This window comes from Stegodyphus dumicola, chromosome 9 (assembly GCF_044657685.1).
Source record: "Stegodyphus dumicola isolate Sdum_Otavi_A_Nest chromosome 9, ASM4465768v1".
Classification (NCBI taxonomy): Eukaryota; Metazoa; Arthropoda; class Arachnida; order Araneae; family Eresidae; genus Stegodyphus; species Stegodyphus dumicola.
The window spans coordinates 70,929,403-70,947,464 of record NC_140776.1 but is presented as its reverse complement, the minus strand read 5'-3'; the positions used below and the strand labels follow the sequence as shown (position 1 = coordinate 70,947,464).

At 34.7% G+C, this 18,062-nt stretch overlaps 1 protein-coding gene across 1 annotated transcript in view; it reads left to right on the top strand.

The window, feature by feature from the left end:
* The first annotated feature begins 6,075 nt into the window (after window positions 1–6,075).
* LOC118188446 (alpha-tocopherol transfer protein-like) overlaps window positions 6,076–18,062 on the top strand; it is a 74,335-nt gene continuing 62,348 nt past the window's right edge. Inside the window, exon 1 of the mRNA XM_085823592.1 lies at window positions 6,076–6,186. The gene's annotated coding sequence lies outside the window, so the exon portion shown is untranslated. The remainder of the gene's footprint in view (window positions 6,187–18,062) is intronic.

The window sequence follows — 18,062 nt, the reverse complement described above, 5'->3', positions numbered from 1 at the left end:
ACATCTGGCATGTTTACGTAATAAATTTCTCTTCTCATCAACTGTTAGTGATTCACAGTCTTCAGTAACATGTTTGGATGTATTACAAAACAGATAGCAATTAGTAGTTTTGTTTTCTTTAACCAGCGCCAGCAGCTGCTGAGTGAAACGGACGATACTCCCTTTCCCACCCTTCTCTTTATAAACACAGGAAGTGCTTTCTGATGTATGAGTGGAGAGCAAAAGATGGCTTCTCTCGCGACTTTCCAGTTCTGAACTAACAAACTGCAATAATTCGTCAACATTAAAAAAAGATGACAAATCCGTTTTACGATTGAATTCTAAGGTTATATCAGACGGCAGAGTTTTCATTATGGCTGGAATCAACATATAGCTGTATTTATCCGGTGTGACTTCTAATGATTTCAAGCTGCGTATTTGAGTTTCTAGAGTGTCACAAAGTTTGCGAAGTTTTACAGTGTCACTGGATTTGGTTACTGGGGTACGATTCAGGAGTTTTTGCATATGTGAGTTTATAATTATATCTTTTCTGCCAAACCTGTTTTTAAGTATGTCGACAACTTCATCCTAATTTGGTTCCGAAATGCAAAAACCTTTTATCGCGTTTGCAGCGTTGCTGCATAAGTACGATTTTAAATAATTAAATTTTTCGATCTTTGTTAAAGATTCATTATCATGGATTGCTACCTTGAAAGAGTTCCAAAAACTTGTCCACTGGGTGTAATCTCCATAGAATTTAGCGATGGTTAATTTTGGCAGACGCGTACATTTATTGCTTTCGATTTTAGAATTGGTTTCGTTAAGAGAGTTTTTATTATCCGAATTTGTTACTTTATTTAATTCTTTCAATTTTTTATTTGCTCTGAATTGCCATAACTGAATTTTCTCTTCGTATTCGATACAAGATAGAATTTCCGTTTCAAACTCTTCCGCCTCTGATTTCAAGTCACGCTCTATCTGTGCATCTAATTCACTCAGAGCTTTCGATTTCGTGATTAATTGATATAAATTTTCTTCTAATGTACTTGTATCAATTTCTTCTTTATTCAACTATGATTCGATTTTTTTTAGAATCTTGAACACAGTGGTCCTGATAACTTTGCGTTTCGATTTTAATTTAACAACAGACTCTTCTGCCATTGTTACTCTACAAATTAAAAAATTTAGTCTTACCTTTTGCTGACTTCGCACACTTGCAACGTGCTAAATCCAATTCTTGACGGCCTAATGCACCAGCTGTGTTTCAAAATATTCTAAGATCTAAAAATCGACATCAATCACTTTAAAATGTAACTTTTAATGTGTACAATATTTACAGATCATTAATCAAAACATGGTGGTTCAGTTGACAAACAAATCTATATGCTTTCATAATCTAAAATCGAAATCAAATAGGAACCGAAGTGTTCCTAATCAAATAGTGTGCAAAGCATCAGACATCCATCTATCGAACTGCCGGTGGAGAGTCTATCGAAATTCAGAAGGCACGTCGCGTTAACACGCAACGCTAGCGCCATCTATCAATTAATCAAATAATTTCCACATCGGTAGAACAGAGAAAATTAATTCTTAGAAAATATGGTATATATTACGCTTGCCTTTCGAAGGGGCACGTACATAAGCAGTGTCAAAAGATCTATTTGTGGAATTTTTAAACGTTTTATGCATCACGAATTGATTTGCGGTCAACCCAATGTTTATTCTTCTTCCCCCGCTCTGGAGTATCGTCAGACCGTCGACGCGAATAAATTAAATGTTGAGTCTTCCGTAGCATGTGTGAATGAATCCGATGATTGCGACATACTACTTGAAACTTGCTCGGCAGTATTAATAGGCAGTAATAAAAGCAAAGAGATTAATATTTTGTTAGATAATACGTCACAGAGATGTTTTTTTTTTTTTTTTTTTTTTTTTTTTTTTTGGAGAAAAGAAGTAGCCGTAGAAATGAAACTACCCATAATTAGACAAGAAAGTCTAGCTGTTTACATTTTCGGCTCTAGAGTGCCAATACAAAAAACGTATGACGTAGTTCGGTTTTCACTTTGTAATTTATGTCATTCGGACAAGAAAATAACGATTGAAGCACTTTTGACTGACTGTATTTCTGGATCGCAGTTTAAAGTATCACATAACAAATTAATGCAAATACTTTCGAGGAAGAACATTCAGTTGTCAAACTTAAGTAAATCGTCAGGAAATGAATTGTCTCTCCTTATTGGAGCACAGCATTTTTGGGATATTCATACGGGAGAAAAACAGCGATTAAATAAATCTTTGTATTTGATTGATACTCTGTTTGGAAGGGTTGTTCAAGGTCGAATCCCTCCATCAGATTTACATGCGAATCGGGATATTTCTATTATGAAAATTGAATGTTGCGCCGCATTAAATGAAAAACTAACGCAGTTTTGGCAGTTAGATTCAATGGGGATAAATGATACTCACAGTGGAGATTTTAAATTTAAAGAGCAATTTATTTCTCAATTCGAAAGTAATTTAAGAATGTATACAACTAAATTATTCTGGGACGGTAAACCAGAAAACTTGTCTAACAATTTCGCGGTAGCAAAACGAAGATGTCGTAACTTAAGTGTAAAAATGAAAGAAAATGATTGGGTTTATAATGAATATAAGAATATAGTTAAGGAGCAATTAAAACTGAATATTGTTGAAGAATATCCTTTCGGAAGGGAATTCTTATTAAATGCCTCATTCAGCTGTAGTAAGATCGGATAGGGACACTACGAAAGTCAGATTGGTTTTCAATGCATCGTGAAAAGGTAATGGGTGCAAATCTCTTAATGAACGCTTAAATCCTGGGCCACCGTTGAATCCCAAAATTTTGGATGTAATCTTGCGATTTCGCGAATATGAATATGCATTCAGCTGTGATATTCAGGGAGCATTTTTGACCATAGGAATAGCGGAAGAGGATAGAGACTATTTACGTTTTTTCTGGTTTCCAGATGAAAGTGATTCAAAAACTTACAAAATTTTACGAATGACTCGCGTTCCCTTTGGAGTGACATCTAGCCCTTTTATCCTTGCTGCGACTATTAAATATCACATTAGAAAACATAAACTTGAACAAAGCGAAACTTGTGAAATGCTTGACTCGGCACTTTATGTAGATGATCTTTTTTACGGAGCAAATATAATAGAGAAAACTTTAGAACTTTCACAGAGCGCTGTAAAAATTCTTAAAGATGCGAACATGAATTTGAATCGGATGAGTTGAGAAATTTATGGAGTTAACGAGGTTTGTCTGATTTAACAGAAACTAAAGAACGTCCTTTGAAGGTTTTAGGCATAATATGGAACACCGAAGAAGCTACTTTTAAGTTAGATATAAAACCTCTACTGGACATGACCTGTGATAGAAAGAATTCAAAACGTAGTGTACTTCAGACAGCTTCGAAGTTATTTAATCCTATGGGAATTGCATAACCTTTTATTGTTCTCATAAAATTATTAATGCAAGAAATATGGGAACTTGGTTTAGGATGGGATGATGAGCTATCAACTGACTTGAAGAAAAAATGGGATAATTGGTACTCTCAGATTTATCTGTTGAAAGATTTGACAATCGAAAGAAAATATTTCACCATACCATGGAAATTGGTGAAAGAATTAGAACTACACATATTTTCTGACGCTTCTCTTAAAGCGTTTGGAGCAGTTGCGTACTTCCGTTACGTGTCAAGTGATGATTGTATTTATACAAGTTTTATCACTGCGAAATCAAGAATCGCACCGCTTAAAAGGTTGACATTACCGAGGCTTGAACTTATGGGAGCTGTTATTTCTTCTAGACTTTTCCAATATTTGAAAACAAATTTTAAATTTCATGTGACTAGGGTATATATGTGGACAGATTCCGTAATCATTCTTCATTGGATTAAAGGGAAAGCTTCAAACTGGAAACCTTTTGTATCGAACCGTGTATATGAAATCCAGTCTAGAACTGATCCTGCTGATTGGAATCACTGTAGTGGGCAGGATAATCCTGCAGATTTTATATCTCGAGGAGCTACCGTGGAAAAGTTTATGTCCAGTTCGATTTGGATGCAAGGTCCAGAATGGCTTCGGTTGAAGAAAAGGGATTGGCCAAAAGGCTCTAATTATGAAATTTGTCCAGAGATTTCTCCAGAAGTATATAGCGAAAAAAGAAGTAAACTGTAAGAAGTATCGTCTTTTGTGTGCGAAGTGCAATCGAATTTGACACATTTAATGGATTTGAATAGATATAGTAGTTTAAGAAAATTATACCGTGTTACAAGTTGGATACTACGATTTATATACAACATTTAATTTAAAACTAAACGATGTGGTGAACTAAGCACTGAAGAACTTAACGAGGCTGAAATTATCTGGACAAAAACTGTTCAAAGTGAAGCTTTTGCGGAAGAGCTGTTTTCTTTGAGACAGGGTAAAACAATTTCTAAGACTTCCTCTATTCTAGAACTGAATCCCTTTCTTAATAATGACGGGATAATACATGTTGGTGGAAGACTTCAGAAGTCAAGACTTTCTTACCTTCAAAGACACCCAATTATTATGCCCTGTGTGAATTTACTAGTGTGGGATGCACACATCAAAGTGTTTCACGGTGGATATTCTGAAACTTTGATAGAAATACGCGAAAGATACTGGATAATTAAAGGAAGACAAACTGTTAAAAATATCTTAAGAAAATGTATTCTGTGTAAACGATTTAATTCTTCTCCTGGTGTGCAAGTTACTGCTCCTTTACCAGTAAATAGAACAGAAGAGTTACCTCCTTTATCTGTAGTAGGTATAGATTTCGGTGGATCACTTTATACCAAAGACAGTGATGAGAAAAACCACATCGTGTTGTTTACTTGTGGAGTAACGCGAGCTCTTCATTTAAAGATTGTTGGTAGCATGACCACAGAGACATTTCTTCTTGCTTTTCGACGATTCATTGTTCGTCGAGGTCTATGTTCTCAAGTTTTAACGGACAATGCCAAAACTTTCAAACGATCAGAACTTGAACTTAAAAATATGTGGACTGTCATTAGTCATCCAACAGTAAAAGACTTTTACGCCTCCCACAAAATCCAATGGTGCTACATCGCTGAGAAAGCTGCGTGGTGGGGTGGCTTCTATGAAAGGCTAATTAAATTTGTAAAACTTGCTTTACGAAAATCTCTTAGAAAAACTACTTTGTATCGAGACGAGTTAGAAACTCTAATTATTGAAATTGAAGGTGTTCTTAACTCTCGTCCTTTAACTTATGTTTATTCTGAATTACAGGAACCTATGCCTCTAACTCCATATTCTATTGGAGCGCAGGGTGAATAGTTTGCCTCCTGCCAGGCTTCATTTTGATTCTAATTTAGTTAATAGGAAAATGCTAATTAAAAGATTTAATTATCGAGAAAAGATGGTAAGTATGTTTTGAAATAAATGGAAAAATGAATACTTATTAAAGCTGAGATCTGTTCATTGTGTTAAACCTGCAGGTAAAATTACTGAATTTAAAGTTAATGATATTGTATTAATTCATGATGAAAAGCTACCTAGACATTTTTGGAAATTAGGAAAAGTCGTAACAGTATTTCCTGGCAGAGATGGAAAAGTAAGGTCTTGTGAAATTAAAACAGGTACATCAGTTATTAAAAGACCTGTGCAACTTTTATATAATCTTGAAATAAATGAATAAGTTTAATTGTTTATTATATGTTTATTAATCTGTATTATTGTTACAGGACTATTCCTGATATGTGATAAAAGTTTTAATGTATCTACAGGTATTGATTTGTCAGCTTATTATCTTTATCATACTTTGTTGTAGGTAACTTACAAATTGTTTAAAGATGAATGATTTGTTTATATAGTAAATAAGTGTAGTTTCTTTAATATGTGAATTGATTGAACTTTACATTGTAAGAGTTTCTTTTATTAAATATGTATTAATGTAAGTGTTTGAATGAACCCCTGGTCATTCGGGGGGCAGTCTGTAGAAACTGTATTGCACCAGATGGCGCTGTGTGCGCTTGAATTCTTCGGACTAGTTCAGAACCTTGATGAATGCGAAAGATGTAACACCAACGCGAAATATTAACCAAAGCTTATATGTGCCTCTCTTTGTTGTAAATGTATTTAATTGTGTCGTCAATAAAATATAGAGAAAATGATAAAAGGCGAGAATGCGTCTGACAGGTAAGTAAGATGTCTTTTTATTTTGATTTGAATTGAGTTTTAGCGACAAAGAATGTATATGCGTATTTACAGGGTGTGTTTTTTCAGAGTCAGAATGTTCGCCTTCGAGTCACTTATATCACTAAAATTGTTGTTTAAAAAACGATTAAAATAGTATAAGTATCTACTGCATTCCTTTGATCTACGTCAACTACTTTGATCTACTTTGATCTACTATTCCTTTGACAGACTATCACCTACTGTTGTTGCAACTTAAGATACTACATTTTATTCAAAGATGAAACGGAGCTGAAAATATGGATTGTTGAATTCGTCAATACTAGGGGATTTCTGTCGCCTAGGCTTTAACGTGATAGTGTAATGTTAGTAGAAGTTGCGAAAAATGTATTATTCACATATTTGTTGAATGTTTTCATAAAAATAATACAATTAATCTGACAGTTTAATATTTAATATTGTTGCGGCAAAGCCAGCGAACTATTAAACATAACATTACCTTTTTTGTGAATGACATCACTTACGTTTTTATATTGTTACGAGTTTGGTATTTAAAAAGCTAATGTTAGTTCAATTATAAATTAAATGGTTTTATTTCTCGCGCAGTGCAGCGCGTGACGAATATTAAAAGAAAGCTAAGCCGGAAAATTGAAAATACTAGAGCGCGTGCATTAAATAAATAAATATCTCTTTTTGATTTCGAGAAAGTACTGGAAAATTCTAGCGCGTGATTTTAAAATCTTATAAAAGGAGGAAAACATCTCAGTTTGTAGTAGTTGCTTAGTTTGTTGTTGTTTAGAAAACTGCTCTTGTTGATTGTAGCGAATTCGCGGATTAGCGTTCTTTAGCTGTTTTGAATTACGTTCTATTGGACATTTGAGTAGTTAAAAGATAACTACTGTGAGATATTGTAATACTGCATGATAATTTGAGAAAATTTAAGCATTTTTGTTATGATGATAATAAATTTTTATTCATTTTTCATCGGACTTGTGCATTCATTTCATAACGAACCCGTGCGCACGCAACAATTTTTGGTGGCAGCGGTGGGATTTTGAATGCCAATTACAAGAGCGATGGAAGAACAATTCAGGCAAATGATGACAGCATTTGCTGCTTTCCAAGAAAAGATGGAAGGAGCTGTCAACTCCGTTAAGGAAGAAATGAAATTGGGCCAGGAATCCGTTAAGGACGAAATGAAAGCCGTTCAAGCTGGTCAAGAAAAGGTTGAAGCACGTCAAGAAGAAATGAAAAGAGAAATTACCTGTATAATAGAAAATAAATTTGAAGCTATAGAAGGCAGAATTGACACAGTTGAAAATAAAGTTGGACAAATTGAAGACAAAAGTTTCTTCCGTAAAAAAAGATCGAATTGAAGAAAGAGTTTCTTCGGTGAAAGAAGAAATAGAAGAAAAAGTTTCTTCTGTAAAAGAACATATACAAGGGAGAGTTTCTGCTGTGGAGGAACGAATTGAAGGAAGAGTTTGTGTCGTCCAACACCAAATCGAACAACAAATTGATGATAGGGTTTCTGCAGTAGCCAAAGAAGTGGATATTTTAAAGAAATTCGTAGAGACGGCAGGGAACAATAGTGATGGTTTTAAATTCTTACCGATGCTTGCTCGTCCGTCTCTGAAGCTATCCACATATGATGGGAAGACATCCTGGCAAGTGTATAAGACCCAGTTTTCTGTCGTTGCGGATGCGAATGGATGGGATTCCCAAACTAAGGCCTGCCATCTCGCCACTTGTCTGAGAGCAGACGCGGCGGATATCCTGCAGACGCTTCCCGAAAACCAGAGACTAGACTTTGAAGCTCTATCCGGCGCATTGGAGCTGCGCTTTGGCGAAAAGTGTTTGAAAGAGTACAGCAGGCTTCAACTAAAATCCCGTCAACAGAAGCCCACCGAAACACTTCAGGAGCTCGCCACGGATGTTGAAAGGCTGTCACATCACGCCTTTTCGGAGTGCCCGACAGAAACAAGAGAAATCCTGTCGCTGCAATATTTCATCGACGGCAACCGGGATACTGAAATACAGAAAGCTCTGCGAATGGCAGATGTGAAGGACATAAAAAGCGCTCTGTTGTACGCCTTAAAAGTCGAGACAGCCCAGCAAGCAACACGTAGAGATAGCTACCCAGTCAGAGCTGTGCGAGTCCACGAGCCAGTGGATCAACTGATGGCTCGTTTAGATGATTTATCCAGACAAGTAGATGCTTTGATACGGAGTAGCAGTGAGAACAAAGTGGCTGTAAGGTGTTGGAGATGTGGTTCTGAAGGTTACCTACGACGGCATTGCAGAACACCCCAGGGCACGGATAATAAAACGGATGAGTTGACAAGACCAATGAATGCTTTTAGACGGAATAGTGGTGAAAAGAAACCAACCCTGAAGTGCTGGAATTGCGGTGTTGAAGGCCACCTACGAAGGAACTGCAGAACACTCCAGAGCACGGAAAATAAGGCATACGGTTTAAACAGAAAATTAAATGCCACGGGAAGGAAAAGGACTGACAAGAAACCAAAGTGCTGGAACTGTGAAACTGAAGGCCACGTACGAAAGAATTGCAGAACACCCCAGTGTACGAAAATTGAGACCATTTCTCAGCAACGACGCAGGAAACAAATGAATGACCATATCGAGGAACGGAGGTTGCCAGAGAATGAAAAACCTTGTTTTAAAGCGCTCAAGATTTCTACAGTGGGTGGCAACAGTAACGGACTGTCCATCAATGGGCATATCGATGGAGTTCCTTGCAATATGATCATTGACACAGGAGCTAATGTTACCATCATTCGGAGAGATTTAGCTCAACAGTTTAAAGATAAACTTATTTGGACGACATCCTGTGTTACCCTTCAGACTGCATCTGGTGATAAGATCGACATATCTGGGAAGTTAAACGTGAACATCATGTTTGGAAGTGCCGCCTACCATCACACGGCATATGTGGCGGATATTACAGATCCATGCATACTCGGATTGGACTTTTTGAGGAAACATAATTTTTCCTTAGACTTCAAAAACAACAAACTGTTTTCAGCATCTGATGACGTAACTATCCATTTTCAAAAGGGATCATCGCCTGGAAACGCCGACGCCTTGTCCGAAAGACCCAGCTCGGGAAGCCGCCGAAATCATGCTAGGATCGAAAAGACCAGCTATTCTCCATCCCAGAAGCTCTTCGGTCGAGACCTTCGTCTGCCTTGTGACCGCCTGTTTGGTCGCCATACGGATGCGCCTTCATCGCCTGAGGAACACATCCAAGATGTCCAGGACGGTTATTCTACGCTACGAGAGTCGACAGCAAGTTGTGGGCCGCCAGATGTCGCTGCTAGTAAAAAACAGGTCTGCTCGACATCCTGTATTCTCTGAGCACGGAAGTTGTCGAAAGCGAGTGAAAAAGTGTTGCCGCGTCGTCAATCAGAGTTGTGCAGTTGACGTACTAAGTAGACAATGGCTTTGTATGTGTTTTCGCCGCTGATTTTTTCATATTTAAACGAAGAATACGGTCGTAGATCTCTGAATCGATGGCGAATTTATAGGAAATATGTTGATGCTTTTGCTCTGCCAAAAGATGTTTTCATTGCGTATTTCAGATTGCCAAAATTTATAGTTATTTTAATTTGCGATGAACTGAGAAAGTATTTGCAGCCACATTCAGAAAACAAGAACGCAATTTCTACTGAAAGAAAGGTTATACTACTCCTGAAATTACAGATATAAATTGCAATTGTATGCTTTAAAAATGTAGAAGATAATAAGTTTATCAAGCACATAAACCTTCTTCATTTAATACAAATATAGACATCCGATAAGCTTCTACTCGATTTATGTACAGCAAGAATTACGTTTACTTTAAAATCTAACAGTTGAATACCTTAAGAATAATACTGTGAACACAAAAAGGAATGTCGTTCATTATTACGCGAAATTCACACTACTGTAAAATAAAAATAAAAATAAAAAAAAATTATAAACTATAAAATAGCATTATAATATTTTTTTCAGTAGCTGTACTACTACTAGTGTGATACTTTTAATAATACGTTTTAGCCCAGAGGGCCTATTAATTTCGTTTTGCCATTTTGTGGCAAATCGTTGCCACCAAGTATTATCGCACTCTATTATATTTAAAGAAATTAAATAATGAGGAATCTCCAGAATGTATGAATGTTTTTCGCACTGTGATAAAACAACGGTACCTAGAGCCATGAAATTCTGAATAACATAATCCTCCATTCCAATGTAGGCATATGGAGGCCCAAATTTGGAACTGGGAATTTGTTTTATTATCTATTTTCATATTTTGTAAAGCATTTATGAGTTTTTGATTAAGAAACCCAACGATTTCAAAGCGAGCAATGCCAACATTGTACAGGAAAAAAGAAAAAAGAAAAAAAAAAAAAAAAAAGAGGAAAAAAAGCATTTTTATCTCTAGTGCGCAAGCCTAAGTATCGGAAATTCTAAAGATATGCTTTTTTAAAATTATATGATATTGCTGTTGAATTGAATTTTATGGTTTAAGTGCGAAAAACATGATATTTAATAAATAAAGGTAACATGCAAAAAGTAAAAAAAAAAAATGGCCCTTTGGGAGTAATATAAAATCTAAAGGCTTTCAGAATTTTTTTTTTTTTTTTTTTTTTTTTTTTGTGTGTGTGTGTGTGTGTGTGTGTGTAATTTTATTATGTTTAAAACTGGTTTCTAAGTGAGAACTTTCTAAGGGAAACTGGCTCATATACACGTTACACATGGGGAAAGCCACGAAAACGCCGGCCAGCTCGTTCGCGGGATTCGAACTTCGGACCAAACTACCTGCGTTCAGCGACTCTACCTATCGGCGGCTGGTGGGCTTGTTAGTAGAATTATATTGCATTATTATTGTATTATGCTATAAAGTAACAATGCTATAAGACTGAGGGGTTTTGTTCATGGAATAGTACTTTTGTAACCTATTATAGTATTAAAAAATAATCGTTTCTTTGCAAACTTAAAAAAAAAAAAAAAAAATACTGTTCATAGCATTCTCATTTTTATATAGTAAAATAGATATTGATTATTACAGTCAAAATTCGTTAATTCTGACACCCATAATCCGGAATGATCTATAATCCGGACCTCAAAGCTACAAACTTTCTGCGTATGCATCGCGTTTACGCATGCGCACAGGCGTTTACGAGAGCGCATAAGACCCTTACAGCTGCGAATATGTTTGTGCGCATGCGCGTTTAATGTGTAACGGAGTTATACGCTGAGCTAAAGTTATCTAATTCAGTTAATGTTGCAGATTGCGTTGTTCCTTAATCTTCGAATTGGATCCGGTTTATTATTTTTTGCAGACTGTTAGAGCAATTTTATAAAAGTAAGCTTGAACTTTTGATTATATCAAATAGAATTTCCGATATATATTTACTACAAAGCGAAAGTATGTTTTGAAATCCGAAATCTGTTTATCAATTTCACGCTGCTCTGCGGCAGAGGGGGGTGGGCAGAAACGTCATTATTAGATTATGATAGATTAGAAAGATTATGTCAAATAGAATTTCCGATATATATTTACTAATATCTAATTTGTATCTACAAAGCGAAAGTATGTTTTGAAATCCGAAATCTGTTTATCAATTTCACGCTGCGGATTGGAAGTTGATCTGTCAGCACTATCCTTATCTTCAGAGCAGATGTTTTTATTTTATTTGGTTTATAATTCCGTACTAAGTGTAGTATTTCATCTCGATATACTCCGTCTTTGATATGATTTAAATCAAGTTCCTCGTCATTATAATTCGCTTCCGATAGTGAGGAAAGTGACCCAGAGGTTATTGAAAACGAAAACATTTCGATTGACAAATTAGTCGGTATTCTCAACACAGCAATTATAGGACTTGAACAGCGGAACTTTGTAACTAAACAAGAAATTATGTCTGTTTAATAGAATTAAAGAGAAAGTATTATCACATGAAACGAAGCAACTTACATTGAAGGAAATGTTTAATAAAGTAAACAAATAAATATTAAGCTTTTTCTTTTTGTAAATTTTGATACCCTTTAGATCATAATTGTTCTTTATTTCATAAATTACGGTTTCATATTTTTAATTTTGTAATTTCTGCATGCCATCTTACCAGATTTAAACTGATGATCTATAATCCGGAAAAATCGATAATCCGGAATCGCCGAAGTCCCGACGAGTCCGGATTAACGACTTTTGACTGTATTAGTTTTCTACTTAAAATGAGTCGAAACGCTGGTTTGACAAGGACTTCAACTGCAGGAGACGTACACTGATTATTTTTACTTTAGTATTTGCATTGTGAAAATATTACTATCTTTTAATTATTTTCACAGAATAAAATCTTTTGAGAAGGAAGAATATTTAAACTGAGCAAGTAGTTCATATATATATATATAAAAATTAAAATAACAGCAATGTAATATTAAAAAAAAGGTATTAGTAATTGTGTGACAAAAATTGCAAAACGAATTAATCACACATACAGGATAGATTAGTTTAATTTTGGTTATATATTTTATATTGAAAAAATATTTTCTTTCATGTTAATTATAGAATAAATTATTTAAAATAAAGAATTTTGATGCGTGTGTGATAGTTGAATGCAGCAGCAATAGGCCATAGTGAATGAATTTTATTTCTTTTCCTGAGAGAAATAATTTTCATAGAAAAAGAAAATAAAAAAGGGAAGAAGTATTAAGAAAGAAATATTTTCTTTCTAATTTCATATTTAAAGAGATATTTTTCCAATAGTAACTGTAAAATAAATTGCGAGAAAACAGTTTTAATGTAAGCAGGGGAAAAAAAAAAAAAAAAAAAAAGAACTTAGTTTGCTATTAGATTGTAATGCAAATTAATCATATTATAAATTTAAATGATTAAAATTGTTTATTTCTAGAAGGATTTGAAGTAAGCTTAATTCATCTACTCTTATCTATTTACCATTGCTTTCGTGGTATCCCATATCACTCTTTATTTCTTAGCTCTAAATTCCTGCGTTAACTTTTCCCTTAAAAAACAGGATTTTCCTTCACATAACACAGCAGCATATTCTGCTGCGTGTTGGTCATAATACTGTTTTGTGCAATTTTTTTTTCGAATTACAAATGCAGCGTGTGAGTTAGTAAAATAATGGGAGAATATTCCTAGAAGCTGTCTATACCGGTTTTTTGAGTCAATATTGTTCGCTTAAGTTGTAGACAGATCCAGTGACCATAGAATAGGCGTTTGGGCAACACCTCCTAGAACTCTAGGAGGTGTTGGTTTGGGGCGAATAGGCCCGGTTTGAGGGGATGCACCGTTCTGCACGAAAGCGAGTCAACTTGGCGACGGAGAAAGTGAAGACCAGATACGAAACAAGAGCTACTAGACATAGATCCAACCAAGGAGGTTAGAATAGGATCCAACAAAGGAGGTCTATTCTAACCTCCTTGGATCCAACAAAGGAGACAAGGTGTGGTTGTGGAACCCGATTCGCCGAAAAGGAGTCAGTCCTAAATTACAGTCACCTTGGGATGGTCACCACACAGTCTTAAACAGGCTGAATGACGTCGTGGTTCAGATCCGTCGGAACTCTAAACCTAAAATCGCTCATTGCGACAGGTTAGCTCATTACTATGGCCATAGTGTGTAATGTAAATAACTGTAAATAGTATAAGACCGTGGTCCTTTTTGTTTTTAAATGTGTATTTGATTTGATTCGTATTTAGTATTTGATATGCATTTAGTATTTGATTTGTTTAAGTTATCTGTTACATTTATTGTTCATGTAGTTTGATATTGTAATGTAATGTTTATGCCTCAGTTGCATTTATGCCTCAATTGTACGTTTGGCTTCCTGTCCAGGGATTGTACTGCCCGGGCCGTGCAGTCCTCGGGAAGGGGGTAGTGTTACGAATTTGGCATTTAAAAAGCTAATGTTAGTTCAATTATAAATTAAATGGTTTTATTTCTCGCGCAGTGCAGCGCGTGACGAATATTAAAAGAAAGCTAAGCCGTAAAATTGAAAATACAAGAGCGCGTGCATTAAATAAATAAATATCTCTTTTTGATTCGAGAAAGTACTGGAAAATTCTAGCGCGTGATTTTAAAATCTTATAAAAGGAGGAAAACATCTCAGTTTGTAGTAGTTGCTTAGTTTGTTGTTGTTTAGAAAACTGCTCTTGTTGATTGTAGCGAATTCGCGGATTAGCGTTCTTTAGCTGTTTTGAATTACGTTCTATTGGACATTTGAGTAGTTAAAAGATAACTACTGTGAGATATTGTAATACTGTATGATAATTTGAGAACATTTATGCATTTTTGTTGTGATAATAATAAATTTTTGTTCATTTTTCATCGGACTTGTGCATTCATTTCATAACGAACCCGTACGCACGCAACAGTATTTATATATGTCTTTTGCTTGTTCTATACTTCATGTTTATGTTAGGAAATAAAAGTATAAAATACTATCTCCTAATATCCTGTGCCGAAAAAACCATTTACGAAACAGGACCTTGAACTTACACTTCCTACTGTTGGATTATTCTTCCTGAATTATTTTACTTTCGACATTAAAACTTGGTTTTGTTTTTGTTCTTTTCTACTACTTGAGCAATGGCGCCGACCGATGAAGCTGTAGACAAAAAGACGCAACTGAAACGAAAGCGGAAAGCCGTGCGAAGTAATGTTTCTTGCTTTTCTACTGAAATTGATACTTTGAACGATGATTTCTCAATTGAGAAAGTTGAATATATTTGTAATCGCTTAACAACTGCTTTAAATGATATGAAACTAATAGATAACGAAATTCACAACTTCCTTTCTGACGATGAATATGAAAGTGATAATTTGCAGTGTGAAAACCACATAGATACTGGTGAATCCACGATTTTCAAAGCACGAAAAATTATTCAAAATAAATTATCGCCAACTCCAAATAATGTTACTGCTTCGAATATGGATACCAATATTTAGCGATGACATTTAGCGACCCTCCTACTACAGTGCCTATGACTCAACCATATACAGTTAAACTTTAAAATGCGGTTTAGCCCACTGCTTGGCGGTTGTTTTTCAATGGGCAATAAACGCGCCAACATAGCTAACCCGATATTTTTAAGCTGTGTATTATTCTGTTGCCACTAAATGTTATCGCCCTGTGTTATATTTAAAGAAATTAAATATTGAAAAATCTGCATAAATGTTTCTCGCATTGTGATAAAACAACGGTACCTAGACCCATAAAATTTTGAATAACATACGTTTCCAACCTAATTTGGGCATCTGGAAGCCCAAACTTGGAATTTCTTTTATTATCTGATTGATATTTTGTAAAACGTGAACGAATTTTTGATTAGCAAACTCAAAAGATTTCAAAGCAGGCAACGGCAACACAGAACAGGGAAAAAAAAAAAAAAAAAAAACATTTTTACGTGCAAGAGCTCAAAACTGTGTATCGGAAATTCTAAAGATATGCTCATTTTAAAATTATTTTGCTATATTGCTGTTGAACTGAATTTTGTGGTTTAAGTGTAAAGAACATTATATTTGATAAAGAAAGGTAACACACAAAACGTTAAAAAAACGCCCCTTTAGGCGTAACGTAAAATCTAAAAGCTTTATTTATTTATTTATTTATTTATTTTTTTTTTTTTGAATGTTCTTATGTGGTGGTTCTTTTTTTAATCGAGTGTTTTCCCCTCCGTGGGTTTTAGCCTTTTTACTTCCTTGTACGAAGTAAAAAGGAAGTATTGTAATCGCGAAAAGTTTCAGGCAGCATATTTCAACGAAAATATCCATTTTGACCGCTATCGAATGCAATTTAACGATGTCTTTGCGTGATATCTGTACGTAAGGACAGAATAAAATACTCTTTTCCTTCAAAAAAATTATAAAACTGCTTTAAAATTATTTCTGAAGAGAATTTTTCGTGGCGTCTGTACGAACGTATCTCGCATAACTCAAAAACGAATAGCCTCAGAACGTTGAGATTTTGTATATAGAACTGCTATAACATGTAGATGTGCACCTCGTATTTTCGTTGCAATCGGCCGCACCAAACGTATATAAATATATTTATATATATATATATCCACTCTGTTACCCGGCTCAGTAATCTCGGTTTCTTTACTCTTATATGTTGGTAAATTGTACATTTTTTGCTTTAAAAATGATTGAATTATGTTGTTTTTATCTTTCGGTTAAGGATTTTATGCCTTTAGTAAATCTGTGTGCAATACTTTTAGAATTATCAGCAATTTTAAAGTTGTTTAATTGCCGCTAAGCCTTTTTTAATGGCGGCCATTGATGTTTACATTTGAAACAGGAGACTAGTGGATTTGTTGCCAATCTAGAGAAACTTAGCTTCGCAACAACAAAGATAACGCCCTCATTTATTATTTATTATTTATTCTTCATTTATTTTAATCCGTTCTGGAACTTTTTTCGAAGAAATAAGCGTTTAAGATTTACTTCGTAATTTTTAATATAGATATTTTGAGTTTTTATGTATTTTTGCCTTCTCGCGAAGTGAGAACTGAATTAATTAAATGAGAAATAGTCAATCGTCTGTGAAAAACTGTTTCTTTTTTGTTTTGTTTGCTTAATTACTTTTATACATCATTCTAGCTTTATTATAGTATTTGAATAGAACATGTGGCATCGATTAGATAATTCTATTCTTTAAATGATATAAATTTTGTTCATTATGAGTTATAATATGAACGAAATATATAAGTTAACTGTTATATAATTATTGGATTATATAACAGTTAACTTAGTTTCCGTTATAAAATTATTATATAAGTTAACTGTTATATAATTATTAATACTGTTAAGTGAATCTAGCGCCAGAGTGTCGCTATCGTAAACAAATACTAGAGTGAATTTTAAAGAATGCATTTATTCTATTGTGGTTTATGCGCTGTCGGCGAAGTAGATTTAATTCAGTCCAATAAGTTTAAATGAAATACAAGAAAAAATGCGTATAATTTAATATTCCAATATAAGGAAGTCATGTGGTGTACACATCAGATTTTTTCTGCATATATTACGGAAACGGCGTATAAAACGTTAGTAAATTTATTTAAAGATGAGGGGGATCCAAAAGGGTTTCCCCCTGAGATAAATTCATATATAAAACCCCTCAAAAAGACTTTACATTTTTCTTGAAAAGGGTAAGTGAAAAAACTTTTCTTGTATGGTTCGTTTTAAAGTTGCTTATTTTTAATATTTTGTATTTCTTTATTTCTTTTTGGCTCAATCCTAGAAGATTGGAAAAGCTTACGTTGTGCAATTCTCTGATGTTTTTTTTAATGAAAATAGATCGATATGTACATGGGCAAAGCCAATGCAGTGCGCAATGCCGAGTTTGTGCAAATCTGAGATGTTTTTTTTAAGTGAAAATAGATCAATGTGCACATGGGTAAAGCCAATGTGGTGCGTAATGCCGAGTTTGTGCAATTCTGGGATGTTTTTTTAAGTGAAAATAGATCGATGTGCACATGGGCAAAGCCAATGTGGTGCGCGATGCGGATTTTGTGCAATTCTGGGATTTTTTTTAAGTGAAAATAGATCGATGTGCACATGGGCAAAGCCAATGTGGTGCGCAATGCCAAGGTTGTTCGCGATGCCGAGTTTGTGCAATTCTGGGATTTTTTTTAAGTGAAAATAGATCGATGTGTACATGGGAAAAGCCAATGTAGAGCGCAATTCCGAGTTTGTGCAATCCTCTAATGTTTTGTAAGTAAAAATAGATCGACTTGCACATGGAAAGCCAAGGCAGTGCGCAATGCCAAGTTTGTGTTTTTAATCTCCTTTAATTGACTTTAAATTGTATAGCAGGCTTTTCTATACACTTTTTCTGGTATGCATAGTGACT